Raw genomic sequence first — 14,751 nt, 5'->3', positions numbered from 1 at the left:
GAGCTACGGGGAGGGTGAGGGCACACTGAGGGAGGAGCTACAGGGAGGGTGAGGGCAGGGGCACTGAGGGGGGAGTAACAGGGAGTGTGAGGACAGGGGCACTGAGGGGGGAGTAACAGGGAGGGTGAGGACAGGGGCACTGAGGGGGGAGTAACAGGGAGGGTGAGGACAGGGACACTGACAGGGGAGTTGACGCTGAGGGGGTAGTTACAGGAAGGATGAGGGTAGGGATCCCAAGGGGGGAGCTACAGGGAGGGTGAGGGTAAGGACACTGAGGGGGGAGTTAGAGGGAGGGTGAAGGCACACTGAGGGGGGAGCTATAGGGAGGGTGAGGGCAGCGGTCTAAAAAAATAGCTTTATTACAATAAATAAAATACTGTAAACATTTATGTACAGACTATAAGTTATGGAGCGAGCCCCCCCCCCCCCCCCCCCTTTTCGTCACTTACCAGATATGTGCAGAGTAAGCAGGGCCGGCAACAGAAATCTTGGGTCCTGGTACTCCGATATCTCCGGGGCCCTCCTTAACACACACACACACACACACACACACACACACACACACACACACACACACACACACACACACACACATAATTCTATATATATCATTCAAATGATTAATTAAAAAAAAAAAGGGAGACAGACCAGGGGCAGAGAGTGAGAGACAGTCCAGGGGCAGAAAGAGAGGGGAAGACCATTGGCTTAGAGAGGTAGAGAGAGAGACCAGAGGCAGTGAGTGAGGGAGACAGGGGGGGGGGGGGGGGGGGGGGACCAGCAGCAGGGAAAGACCTGGGGCACAGAGAGACACAGATCAGGGACAGAGAGAGAGGGAGACAATAGGGAGTAATAGAAAGACAGACCAGAGAGACACAGAGACCAGGGGTAGTGAGTGAGGGAGGGATACACCAGTGTTTATACACTTTCTGTTCACTAGTGAGGCTGCCCACCTCACACAGCTGCAGGGAAAATGCTATTCCTTTAAGCACCTGACCCAGATCCCTTTTAATACTAGCTGGAGTCATACCTCTGGCTGCTACTGTTAGGGATGGAGGTCCTCCTCCTGCTGAAGCCATGCTTTTCAGTTTTCCCCTCTATGAAATGAACTTCGGAGAGCACAGTCTCCGATTGGTCCAATCTCCTGTGCTGCAGTCGCTGGGTCCTAGCTCCTGCCGCGTTTAGAGGCTGGCTGTGGATGCTGGACTCACTCTGCCAGCACATTGCAGCTGCACTGTGTGATGGGAGAAGAGGGTGATCTCTGCCTCAGCGTCCAGGAAACGAGCCCTGTTCACTCTTTTGCCCTGCCCTCTTTATTCCATCTGCTCCTCGGCGGCAGAAAGGTAGGGGGAAGGACAGGCGCAGTGCACATAAATTAATGACAGAGACGTCGGAAAAGGAGGCGGGGCCAACAGACTGGACCATGTGACAAGGGGGGGGGGTCGCGACCTGTTCATTTTTTCTTTTATTACAGGAATTGTGGCCCTGATTGGTCTTTCTGGGCGGCCAGGCGCATGCTAACTAAGTTCTCTTTTCTTCATGCTGCTGGTGCCGCTGCTGCCTGTGGTAAGTGTGATAGACGCTGGCAGCAGTGGCAGCCGGCAGTAACAGGCAGGATAGAGACGCTCTGTCAGTGAGGAGGAAGGGAGGGGGAGCCGCTTTTCCTCCGTCACTTTGACAGGCAGTAGCGGCGCTGGTTGCCGACAGCAATAACTCACATCAGTAAGGTCGCAGAGCGGGGAGAGCGCCTCTCCGACCCAGCGCCTCCCTGCTTTGCAGGACCTTGCTGAGCGGTCAGCGCCGGGCCTGCCTAGAGACATCAGTGGGGGGAAGAGGTACATTGGGCCTAGGGACATCAGGTGGGGGGGGGGAGCTGGGACACAGGACCTCACCTGGGAACATCGTGGAGGAAGAGAGCATCGGGGGGATACAAGATCCCGCACTTCATTGGCAGTACAGTGTTGTGTGTGAGATTCTTACCCTCACCTCAGATTCATTTCTCCTCCTCTGCCTGGCGACTATACTGTGCTGTGGGGGAGGCTCAGGTCAAGCGCTGTTTGTCCGGCGGTCCTTGCTGCCAAGAATTCAGGACATGCAGCTGAAAGCGCTGGCCGGGTACAGCTGCAGCTTCTGCGCAAGCGCAATGCCACTTAGACGCCTGCAGGGAACCTGGAAGTTCCGGCAGGTAACGCGCTGTCCTCCTCTGTCCCTGGCGTCTGCCTGTGCGCTGTGCATCCGCTCTTGCTGGCAGTGGCGCCGATTTCTATGGCTGGGAGTCACATGTGCCTGACTCCCTGAGCTGATGACACATGCGCTGCTCCTATGCCCGCCGACCCCTAATCTAAAAACAAGGGTGTCTCTATTTCAGAGACATCCTTCATTTTTCTACTAGGCAGTCTCAGCGGGCCGCCCCCTCAGGTCCCGGCGCCCATAGGCAGCTGCCTAAAGCTGCCTAATGGAAGCGCCGGCTCTGGCTGCACCAAATGTATCGGTCCTAAGTACTGTGAGTAACTGGGTGCCTTGAAGAGGATTGACACTCCCTTGTGCCCTTCCTAATACAATGTGAGGAATTTTCCAGCACTCCAAGATAACAGGTGCAATTAGTGATGAGCTGGTTCGGTTTCTCGGAATCCGAACCCCCCCGAACTTCACCCATTTTACACGGTTCTGAGGCAGACTCGGATCCTCCCGCCTTGCTCAGTTAACCCGAGCGTGCCCGAACGTCATCATCCCGCTGTCGGATTCTCGCGAGATTCGTATTCTATATAAGGAGCCGCGCGTCGCCGCCATTTTCACTCGTGCATTGGAGATGATAGGGAGAGGACGTGCAGAGTTCTCTCAGTTTCTGTGTTCAGTGTGCTGCAAATATCTGTGCTCAGTGTGCTTGCAAATATCTGTGCTCAGTGTGCTGAAAATATCTACGTTCTCTGCCTGAAAAATGCTCCATATCTGTGCTGCATTGTAGTATAGGAGGACAGTGCAGAATTTTGCAGACCAGTGACCACCAGTATTATATAGCAGTACGGTACAGTAGTCCACTGCTCTACCTACCTCTGTGTCATCAAGTATACTATCCATCCATACCTGTGGTGCATTTTAGTTGTGCGCAGTATATATAGTAGGAGGACAGTGCAGAATTTTGCTGACCACCAGTATATAATATATAGCAGTACGGTACAGTAGGCCACTGCTCTACCTACCTCTGTGTCGTCAAGTATACTATCCATCCATACCTGTGGTGCATTTTAGTTGTGCGCAGTATTACATAGTAGGAGGACAGTGCAGAATTTTGCTGACCACCAGTATATAATATATAGCAGTACTGTACAGTAGTCCACTGCTCTACCTACCTCTGTGTCGTCAAGTATACTATCCATCCATACCTGTGGTGCATTTTAGTTGTGCGCAGTATTATATAATAGGAGGACAGTGCAGAATTTTGCTGACCATCAGTATATAATATATAGCAGTACGGTACAGTAGTCCACTGCTCTACCTACCTCTGTGTCGTCAAGTATACTATCCATCCATACCTGTGGTGCATTTTAGTTGTGCGCAGTATTATATAGTAGGAGGACAGTGCAGAATTTTGCTGACCACCAGTATATAATATATAGCAGTACGGTACAGTAGTCCACTGCTCTACCTACCTCTGTGTCGTCAAGTATACTATCCATCCATACTTGTGGTGCATTTTAGTTGTGCACAGTATTATATAGTAGGAGGACAGTGCAGAATTTTGCTGACCACCAGTATATAATATATAGCAGTACGGTACAGTAGTCCACTGCTCTACCTACTTCTGTGTCGTCAAGTATACTATCTATCCATACCTGTGGTGCATTTTAGTTGTGCGCAGTATTATATAGTAGGAGGACAGTGCATAATTTTGCTGACCACCAGTATATAATATATAGCAGTACGGTACAGTAGTCCACTGCTCTACCTACCTCTGTGTCGTCAAGTATACTATCCATCTATACCTGTGGTGCATTTTAGTTGTGCGCAGTATTATATAGTAGGAGGACAGTGCAGAATTTTGCTGACCACCAGTATATATATAACAGTACGGTACAGTAGTCCATTGCTCTACCTCTGTGTCGTCAAGTATACTACAAAAGTTCAGTAAAATGACCCAAAAATCAAAATTAAAAGCATCTGATGAGAAGCGTAAACTTGCCAATATGCCATTTACGACACGGAGTGGCAAGGAACGGCTGAGGCCCTGGCCTATGTTCATGGCTAGTGGTTCAGATTCACATGAGGATGGAAGCACTCATCCTCTCGCTAGAAAACTGCAGTGCCACTCCTAAGTGGGCCAGGTGTTTGTGTCGGCCACATGGGTCGCTTAGCTTAGCCATCCAGCGACCTTGGTGCACCTCTTTTTTTCTTTGCATCATGTGCTGTTTGGGGACTATTTTTTAAATTGGCCATCCTGTCTGACACTGCAGTGCCACTCCTAGATGGGCCAGGTGTTTGTGTCGGCCACTTGGGTCGCTTAGCTTAGCCATCCAGCGACCTTGGTGCACCTCTTTTTTTCTTTGCATCATGTGCTGTTTGGGGACCATTTTTTAAATTGGCCATCCTGTCTGACACTGCAGTGCCACTCCTAGATGGGCCAGGTGTTTGTGTCGGCCACTTGGGTCGCTTAGCTTAGCAATCCAGCGACTTTGGTGCACCTCTTTTTTCTTTGCAACATGTGCTGTTTGGGGACTATTTTTTAAATCAGCCATCCTGTCTGACACTGCAGTGCCACTCCTAGATGGGCCAGGTGTTTGTGTTGGCCACTTGGGTCGCTTAGCTTAGCCATCCAGCGACCTTGGTGCACCTCTTTTTTTCTTTGCATCATGTGCTGTTTGGGGACTATTTTTTAAATCGGCCATCCTGTCTGACACTGCAGTGCCACTCCTAGATGGGCCAGGTGTTTGTGTCGGCCACTTGGGTCGCTTAGCTTAGTCATCCAGCGACCTCTATACAAATTTTAGGACTAAAAATAATATTGTGAGGTGTGAGGTGTTCAGAATAGACTGGAAATGAGTGGAAATTATGGTTATTGAGGTTAATAATACTATGGGATCAAAATGACCCCCAAATTCTATGATTTAAGCTGTTTTTGAGGTTTTTTTGTAAAAAAACACCCAAATCCAAAACACACCCGAAGCCGACAAAAAATTTTCAGGGAGGTTTTGCCAAAACGCGTCCGAATCCAAAACACGGCCGCGGAACCGAATCCAAAACCAAAACACAAAACACAAAAAATTTCCGGTGCACATCACTAGGTGCAATGTGCTGCGGTGCCCTCCTAGTCAGCTTAGCGTAAGGTGACAATGCAGGTAGAGAATGATCGGCAGCACTCATGCAGAGTCAGACTGGTTCAAGAGTATGAAGAAAAGTGTCCCTTTATTGCCTACATGTTTCGGGGAAGCTCCCCGTCCTCTGGGCCAGACAACAGTGCTAACCAACATACAAGACATTTATACAATACATATACCAAGACATTAGTGCACTAACTGTGCTCACCTGTCCACACGGCGCGGCCGCCCGCCAGCATGCACAGCTCGCATCCGCGTCGCAGGGCTATGACATCACGATGCACCGTGCGGCAGGGAGGTTTCCATGGTGATCAAAACAACATCAACAGGCTCAGTCAAAACTACGGAGCCTGCGTGAGACCAAAATGACAAAAAAACAACACACTTAAAATACATATAAACCACCATAGTAGTGCATCTGTATGTAGAACAACTATAATAAACACATACATAGCAGTTTTGATCAATAAATAATTTTCTCTAACGTCCTAGTGGATGCTGGGGACTCCGTAAGGACCATGGGGAATAGACGGGCTCCGCAGGTGACATGGGCACTTTAAGAAAGAATTTAGATTCTGGTGTGCTCTGGCTCCTCCCTCTATGTCCCTCCTCCAGACCTCAGTTTGAATCTGTGCCCGGACGAGCTGGGTGCTGTTCAGTGAGCTCTCCTGAGCTTGCTGTAAGAAAGTATTTTGTTAGGTTTTTTATTTTCAGGGAGCTCTGCTGGCAACAGACTCCCTGCATCGTGGGACAGAGGGGAGAGAAGCAGCCCTACTCTCTGAAGATAGGTCCTGCTTCTTAGGCTACTGGACACCATTAGCTCCAGAGGGATCGTACACAGGATCTCACCCTCGTCGTCCGATCCCAGAGCCGCGCACCGTCCCCCTCGCAGAGCCGGAAGACAGAAGCCGGGTGAGCATAAGAAGCAAGAAGACTTCGAAAACGGCGGCAGAAGACTCCAGTCTTCACTGAGGTAGCGCACAGCACTGCAGCTGTGCGCCATTGCTCCCACACACACCTCACATACTCCGGTCACTGTAGAGGGTGCAGGGCGCAGGGGGTGGGGCGCCCTGGGCAGCAATTGGGACCTCTTTGGCAAAAGTACACATATATACAGTTGTGCACTGTATATATGTATGAGCCCCGCCAAGAAAATGTATATTTAAGCGGGATAGAAGCCCGCCGTCAAGGGGGCGGGGCTTCTTCCTCAGCACTCACCAGCGCCATGTTTTTTCTCCACAGCACCGCTGAGAGGAAGCTCCCCAGCCTCTCCCCTGCAGATACACGGTAGAAGAGGGTAAAAAGAGAGGGGGGGGGGGGGGCACATAATTAGGCGCAAAAATCATTATAAACAGCAGCTACTGGGTTAACATTAAGTTACTGTGTTATTCCTGGGTTAATAGCGCTGGGGTGTGTGCTGGCATACTCTCTCTCTCTGTCTCTCCAAAGGGCCTTGTGGGGGAATTGTCTTCAGATGAGCATTCCCTGAGTGTGTGGTGTCGGTACGTGTGTGTCGACATGTCTGAGGTAAAAGGCTCCCCTAAGGAGGAGATGGAGCAAATATGTGTGTGAGGGGTGTCTCCGTCGACAACGCCGACACCTGTTTGGATATGTGTAATTAAGTGCTAAGGTGAATTTATTGCACAAAAGATTAGAGAACAGACAGTGAATCTACACAGGTCTGTCCCTATGTCGCAGAGACCTTCAGAGTCTCACAATGCTCACTATCCAAAATAATAGACACTGATATCGACACGGAGTCTGACTCCAATGTCGACTACGATAATGCAAAGTTACAGCCAAAATGGCAGGAAAGTATTCAATATATGATTATTGTAATAAAGGATGATTTGCATATCACTGATGACTCATCTGTCCCTGACACAAGGGTACACATGTTAAGGGGAAGAAAGCTGAGGTAAATTTCCCTCCTCTCATGAAGAAAAAGAGCGGGAATCTCCAGACATGAAGCTGCAGCTTCCCACACAGAATTCTCAGGGAGTATCCTTCCCCTACTAGGGCCAGGATACGATGGGAATCTTCCCCTAGGGTGTCACGTTTGCCCAAAAGGTAGCCCTGACTTAACAGCTATCCTCAGGGATCCTGCAGATAGCGTGCACATTCTGGTACACTACTCAGACCGGCGATTGTGTCGGCATGGGTTTATAGCGCTGTAGCAGCGTGGACAGGTACCTTATCAGCAGAGATTGAGACCCTAGTATGTATATACATATATATATATATATATATATATATATGTATAGATATATATATTAAAGATGCTGTCTTAAGATATATATATATAAAATATGCCCAAAAAGGCATTAGTCTACTGAGTTCTAGAGTCAACGCTATGTCGATTTCTGCTTGACGTGTCCTGTAGATATGCAATGGACAGGTGATGCCGACTTAAGAGGCATATGAAAGGCTGAGGATTGTGTGGAGAAGGGATCTCGGACCTGATCTCCAAAGCTATGGCTGGTGATTCTGATCTTTTGCCTTATATTCCTGCACAGCCTAGGAAAGCACGACATTATCAAATGCAGCCTTTCGATCACAAAGAAACAAGAAAGTCCGAGGTGCGTCCTTTCTTGCCAGAGGCAGGGGCAGAGGAAAGAAGCTGCACAACACAGCTAGTTCCCAGGAACAGAAGTCCTCCCCGGCCTCTACAAAATCCACCGCATGTCGCTGGGGCTCCACAGGCGGAGCTAGGCCCGGTGGGGGCACGTCTTCGTAATTTCAGCCACAAGTGGGTTCACTCCCTGTTGGATCCCTGGGCAATGAATATTGTGTCTCAGGGATACAAGCTGGACTTTGAGGAGATGCCCCCTCACCGACGGCCCTGCCGGCTTCCCTCCACGAGAGGGAAATAGTGTTAACTGCAATTCACAAATTGTATCTTCAACAGGTGGTGGTCAAGGGTTCCCTCCTTCAACAAGGAGGGGGTTATTATTCGACCATGTTGTAGTCCCGAAACCGGACGGTTCGGTCAGACCCATATTGAATTTAAAATCCCTGAACATATACCTAAAAGGGTTCAAGTTCAAGATGGAATCGCTAAGAGCGGTCATAGCAAGCCTGAAAGGGGGAGATTTTATGGTGTCTCTGGACATAAAGGATGCATACCTTCATGTCCCCGTTTATCCACCTCATCAGTAGAGATGAGCGGGTTCGGTTCCTCGGAATCCGAACCCCCCCGAACTTCAGCCTTTTTACACGGGTCCGAGGCAGACTCGGATTTTCCCGCCATGCTCGGTTAACCCGAGCGCGCCCGAACGTCATCATCCCGCTGTCGGATTCTCGCGAGGCTCGTATTCTATCGCGAGACTCGGATTCTATATAAGGAGCCGCGCGTCGCCGCCATTTTCACACGTGCATTGAGATTGATAGGGAGAGGACGTGGCTGGCGTCCTCTCCGTTAGAATAGATAGAGACACTTGAGTTGATTTACTACTAACTTAGTAATTTTGGGGAGCATTAGGAGTACTCAGAGTGCAGAGTTTTGCTGATAGTTACTAGTGACCACCACCAGTTTTATTTATTATTTAATATAATCCGTTCTCTGCCTGAAAAAAAACGATACACAGTCACATACCATATCTGTGCTCAGCCTCAGTGTGCTGCATGATAATATCATCTATGTATATCTGACTGTGCTGAGTGCTCACTGCTCACACAGCTGAATTGTGGGGGAGACTGGGGTGCAGTTATAGCAGGAGTACAGTGCACACTTTTGCTGCCAGTGTGACTGACCAGTGACCACCAGTATATTGTCTGCCTGAAAAAGTTAAACACTCCTGTGGTGTTTTTTTTTTTTATTCTATAAACGCATTCTGCTGACAGTGTCCAGCAGGTCCGTCATTCATTATATTATATAAATATTTACCTGCAGTAGTGTAATATTTTTTTTGTTCATCTCTATCATCTCTATATTAGCAGATGCAGTATGGTAGTCCACGGCTGTGGCTACCTCTGTGTCGTCAGTGCTCGTCCATAATTGTATACCTACCTGTGGTGGGGTTTATTTTTCTATCTTCTTCATACTAGTAGTTTAGGAGTCTGCTGACAGTGTCCAGCAGGTCCGTCATTATATTATATATACCTGCAGTAGTGATATATATATATTTTTTATATCATTATCATCTCTATACTAGCAGACGCAGTACGGTAGTCCACGGCTGTAGCTACCTCTGTGTCGTCAGTGCTCGTCCATAATTGTATACCTACCTGTGGTGGGTTTTTTTTTTCTATCTTCTTCATACTAGTAGTTTAGGAGTCTGCTGACAGTGTCCAGCAGGTCCGTCATTATATTATATATACCTGCAGTAGTGATATATATATATATTTTTTTATATCATTATCATCTCTATACTAGCAGATGCAGTACGGTAGTCCACGGCTGTAGCTACCTCTGTGTCGTCAGTGCTCGTCCATAATTGTATACCTACCTGTGGTGGGTTTTTTTTTTCTATCTTCTTCATACTAGTAGTTTAGGAGTCTGCTGACAGTGTCCAGCAGGTCCGTCATTATATTATATATACCTGCAGTAGTGATATATATATATATATATATATTTTATATCATTATCATCTCTATACTAGCAGACGCAGTACGGTAGTCCACGGCTGTAGCTACCTCTGTGTCGTCAGTGCTCGTCCATAATTGTATACCTACCTGTGGTGGTTTTTTTTTTCTATCTTCTTCATACTAGTAGTTTAGGAGTCTGCTGACAGTGTCCAGCAGGTCCGTCATTATATTATATATACCTGCAGTAGTGATATATATATATTTTTTATATCATTATCATCTCTATACTAGCAGACGCAGTACGGTAGTCCATGGCTGTAGCTACCTCTGTGTCGTCAGTGCTCGTCCATAATTGTATACCTACCTGTGGTGGGTTTTTTTTTTCTATCTTCTTCATACTAGTAGTTTAGGAGTCTGCTGACAGTGTCCAGCAGGTCCGTCATTATATTATATATACCTGCAGTAGTGATATATATATATATTTTTTATATCATTATCATCTCTATACTAGCAGACGCAGTACGGTAGTCCACGGCTGTAGCTACCTCTGTGTCGTCAGTGCTCGTCCATAATTGTATACCTACCTGTGGTGGGGTTTTTTTTTCTATCTTCTTCATACTAGTAGTTTAGGAGTCTGCTGACAGTGTCCAGCAGGTCCGTCATTATATTATATATACCTGCAGTAGTGATATATATATATATTTTTTATATCATTATCATCTCTATACTAGCAGACGCAGTACGGTAGTCCACGGCTGTAGCTACCTCTGTGTCGTCAGTGCTCGTCCATAATTGTATACCTACCTGTGGTGGGGTTTTTTTTTCTATCTTCTTCATACTAGTAGTTTAGGAGTCTGCTGACAGTGTCCAGCAGGTCCGTCATTATATTATATATACCTGCAGTAGTGATATATATATATATATATATATTTTATATCATTATCATCTCTATACTAGCAGACGCAGTACGGTAGTCCACGGCTGTAGCTACCTCTGTGTCGTCAGTGCTCGTCCATAATTGTATACCTACCTGTGGTGGGGTTTTTTTTTCTATCTTCTTCATACTAGTAGTTTAGGAGTCTGCTGACAGTGTCCAGCAGGTCCGTCATTATATTATATATACCTGCAGTAGTGATATAGATATATATTTTTTATATCCTTATCATCTCTATACTAGCAGACGCAGTACGGTAGTCCACGGCTGTAGCTACCTCTGTGTCGTCAGTGCTCGTCCATAATTGTATACCTACCTGTGGTGGGGTTTTTTTTTCTATCTTCTTCATACTAGTAGTTTAGGAGTCTGCTGACAGTGTCCAGCAGGTCCGTCATTATATTATATATACCTGCAGTAGTGATATATATATATATATATTTTATATCATTATCATCTCTATACTAGCAGACGCAGTACGGTAGTCCACGGCTGTAGCTACCTCTGTGTCGTCAGTCACTCATCATCCATAAGTATACTAGTATCCATCCATCTCCATTGTTTACCTGAGGTGCCTTTTAGTTGTGCCTATTAAAATATGGAGAACAAAAATGTTGAGGTTCCAAAAATAGGGAAAGATCAAGATCCACTTCCACCTCGTGCTGAAGCTGCTGCCACTAGTCATGGCCGAGACGATGAAATTCCATCAACGTCGTCTGCCAAGGCCGATGCCCAATGTCATAGTACAGAGCATGTAAAATCCAAAACACCAAATATCAGTAAAAAAAGGACTCCAAAATCTAAAATAAAATTGTCGGAGGAGAAGCGTAAACTTGCCAATATGCCATTTACCACACGGAGTGGCAAGGAACGGCTGAGGCCCTGGCCTATGTTCATGGCTAGTGGTTCAGCTTCACATGAGGATGGAAGCACTCAGCCTCTCGCTAGAAAAATGAAAAGACTTAAGCTGGCAAAAGCACAGCAAAGAACTGTGCGTTCTTCGAAATCACAAATCCACAAGGAGAGTCCAATTGTGTCGGTTGCGATGCCTGACCTTCCCAACACTGGACGTGAAGAGCATGCGCCTTCCACCATTTGCACGCCCCCTGCAAGTGCTGGAAGGAGCACCCGCAGTCCAGTTCCTGATAGTCAGATTGAAGATGTCAGTGTTGAAGTACACCAGGATGAGGAGGATATGGGTGTTGCTGGCGCTGGGGAGGAAATTGACAAGGAGGATTCTGATGGTGAGGTGGTTTGTTTAAGTCAGGCACCCGGGGAGACACCTGTTGTCCGTGGGAGGAATATGGCCATTGACATGCCTGGTGAAAATACCAAAAAAAATCAGCTCTTCGGTGTGGAAGTATTTCAACAGAAATGCGGACAACAGGTGTCAAGCCGTGTGTTGCCTTTGTCAAGCTGTAATAAGTAGGGGTAAGGACGTTAACCACCTCGGAACATCCTCCCTTATACGTCACCTGCAGCGCATTCATCATAAGTCAGTGACAAGTTCAAAAACTTTGGGCGACAGCGGAAGCAGTCCACTGACCAGTAAATCCCTTCCTCTTGTAACCAAGCTCACGCAAACCACCCCACCAACTCCCTCAGTGTCAATTTCCTCCTTCCCCAGGAATGCCAATAGTCCTGCAGGCCATGTCACTGGCAATTCTGACGAGTCCTCTCCTGCCTGGGATTCCTCCGATGCATCCTTGCATGTAACGCCTACTGCTGCTGGCGCTGCTGTTGTTGCTGCTGGGAGTCGATGGTCATCCCAGAGGGGAAGTCGTAAGATGACTTTTACTACTTCCACCAAGCAATTGACTGTCCAACAGTCCTTTGCGAGGAAGATGAAATATCACAGCAGTCATCCTGCTGCAAAGCGGATAACTGAGGCCTTGGCATCCTGGGCGGTGAGAAACGTGGTTCCGGTATCCATCATTACTGCAGAGCCAACTATAGACTTGTTTGAGGTACTGTGTCCTCGGTACCAAATACCATCTAGGTTCCATTTCTCTAGGCAGGCGATACCGAAAATGTACACAGACCTCAGAAAAAGACTCACCAGTGTCCTAAAAAATGCAGTTGTACCCAATGTCCACTTAACCACGGACATGTGGACAAGTGGAGCAGGGCAGACTCAGGACTATATGACTGTGACAGCCCACTGGGTAGATGTATTGACTCCCGCCGCAAGAACAGCAGCGGCGGCACCAGTAGCAGCATCTCGCAAACGCCAACTCTTTCCTAGGCAGGCTACGCTTTGTATCACCGCTTTCCAGAATACGCACACAGCTGAAAACCTCTTACGGCAACTGAGGAAGATCATCGCAGAATGGCTTACCCCAATTGGACTCTCCTGTGGATTTGTGGCATCGGACAACGCCAGCAATATTGTGTGTGCATTAAATCTGGGCAAATTCCAGCACGTCCCATGTTTTGCACATACCTTGAATTTGGTGGTGCAGAATTATTTAAAAAACGACAGGGGCGTGCAAGAGATGCTGTCGGTGGCCAGAAGAATTGCGGGACACTTTCGGCGTACAGGCACCACGTACAGAAGACTGGAGCAACACCAAAAACGCCTGAACCTGCCCTGCCATCATCTGAAGCAAGAAGTGGTAACGAGGTGGAATTCAACCCTCTATATGCTTCAGAGGTTGGAGGAGCAGCAAAAGGCCATTCAAGCCTTTACAACTGACCACGATATAGGAGGTGGAATGCACCTGTCTCAAGCGCAGTGGAGAATGATTTCAACGTTGTGCAAGGTTCTGCAACCTTTTGAACTTGCCACACGTGAAGTCAGTTCAGACACTGCCAGCCTGAGTCAGGTCATTCCCCTCATCAGGCTTTTGCAGAAGAAGCTGGAGACATTGAAGGAGGAGCTAACACTGAGCGATTCCGCTAGGCATGTGGGACTTGTGGATGGAGCCCTTAATTTGCTTAACAAGGATTCACGGGTGGTCAATCTGTTGAAATCAGAGCACTACATTTTGGCCACCGTGCTCGATCCTAGATTTAAAACCTACCTTGGATCTCTCTTTCCGGCAGACACAAGTCTGCAGGGGTTCAAAGAACTGCTGGTGAGAAAATTGTCAAGTCAAGCGGAACGCGACCTGTCAACATCTCCTCCTTCACATTCTCCCGCAACTGGGGGTGCGAGGAAAAGGCTCAGAATTCCGAGCCCACCCGCTGGCGGTGATGCAGGGCAGTCTGGAGCGACTGCTGATGCTGACATCTGGTCCGGACTGAAGTACCTGCCAACGATTACGGACATGTCGTCTACTGGCACTGCATATGATTCTCTCTCCATTGAAAGAATGGTGGAGGATTATATGAGTGACCGCATCCAAGTAGGCACGTCAGACAGTCCGTACGTATACTGGCAGGAAAAAGAGGCAATTTGGAGGCCCTTGCACAAACTGGCTTTATTCTACCTAAGTTGCCCTCCCACAAGTGTGTACTCCGAAAGAGTGTTTAGTGCCGCCGCTCACCTTGTCAGCAATCGGCGTACGAGGTTACTTCCAGAAAATGTGGAGAAGATGATGTTCATTAAAATGAATTATAGTCAATTCCTCCGTGGAGACATTCACCAGCAGCAATTGCCTCCACAAAGTACACAGGGAGCTGTGATGGTGGATTCCAGTGGGGACGAATTGATAATCTGTGAGGAGGGGGATGTACACGGTGATGAATCGGAGGATGATGATGAGGTGGACATCTTGCCTCTGTAGAGCCAGTTTGTGCAAGGAGAGATTAATTGCTTCTTTTTTAGTGGGGGTCCAAACCAACCCGTCATTTCAGTCACAGTCCTCTGTGGCAGACCCTGTCACTGAAATGATGGGTTGGTTAAAGTGTGCATGTCCTGTTTATACAACATAAGGGTGGGTGGGAGGGCCCAAGGACAATTCCATCTTGCACCTCTTTTTTCTTTCATTTTTCTTTGCGTCATGTGCTGTTTGGGGAGTGTTTTTTGGAAGGGCCATCCTG

The 14,751-nt window shown here is 47.7% G+C and overlaps 1 long non-coding RNA gene across 1 annotated transcript in view; it reads right to left on the bottom strand.

The window, feature by feature from the left end:
- LOC134978961 (uncharacterized) overlaps positions 1 to 1,334 on the bottom strand; it is a 29,087-nt gene extending 27,753 nt beyond the window's left edge. The window contains exon 1 of the long non-coding RNA XR_010190288.1: positions 1,028 to 1,334. This is a non-coding gene — a long non-coding RNA (uncharacterized LOC134978961). The remainder of the gene's footprint in view (positions 1 to 1,027) is intronic.
- Positions 1,335 to 14,751: the final 13,417 nt, after the last annotated feature.

The sequence above is a fragment of the Pseudophryne corroboree genome, chromosome 1, assembly GCF_028390025.1.
Source record: "Pseudophryne corroboree isolate aPseCor3 chromosome 1, aPseCor3.hap2, whole genome shotgun sequence".
NCBI classification, from domain to species: Eukaryota; Metazoa; Chordata; class Amphibia; order Anura; family Myobatrachidae; genus Pseudophryne; species Pseudophryne corroboree.
The sequence above is the reverse complement of the archived record's forward strand: the minus strand, read 5'-3'. Positions and strand labels throughout refer to the sequence as shown.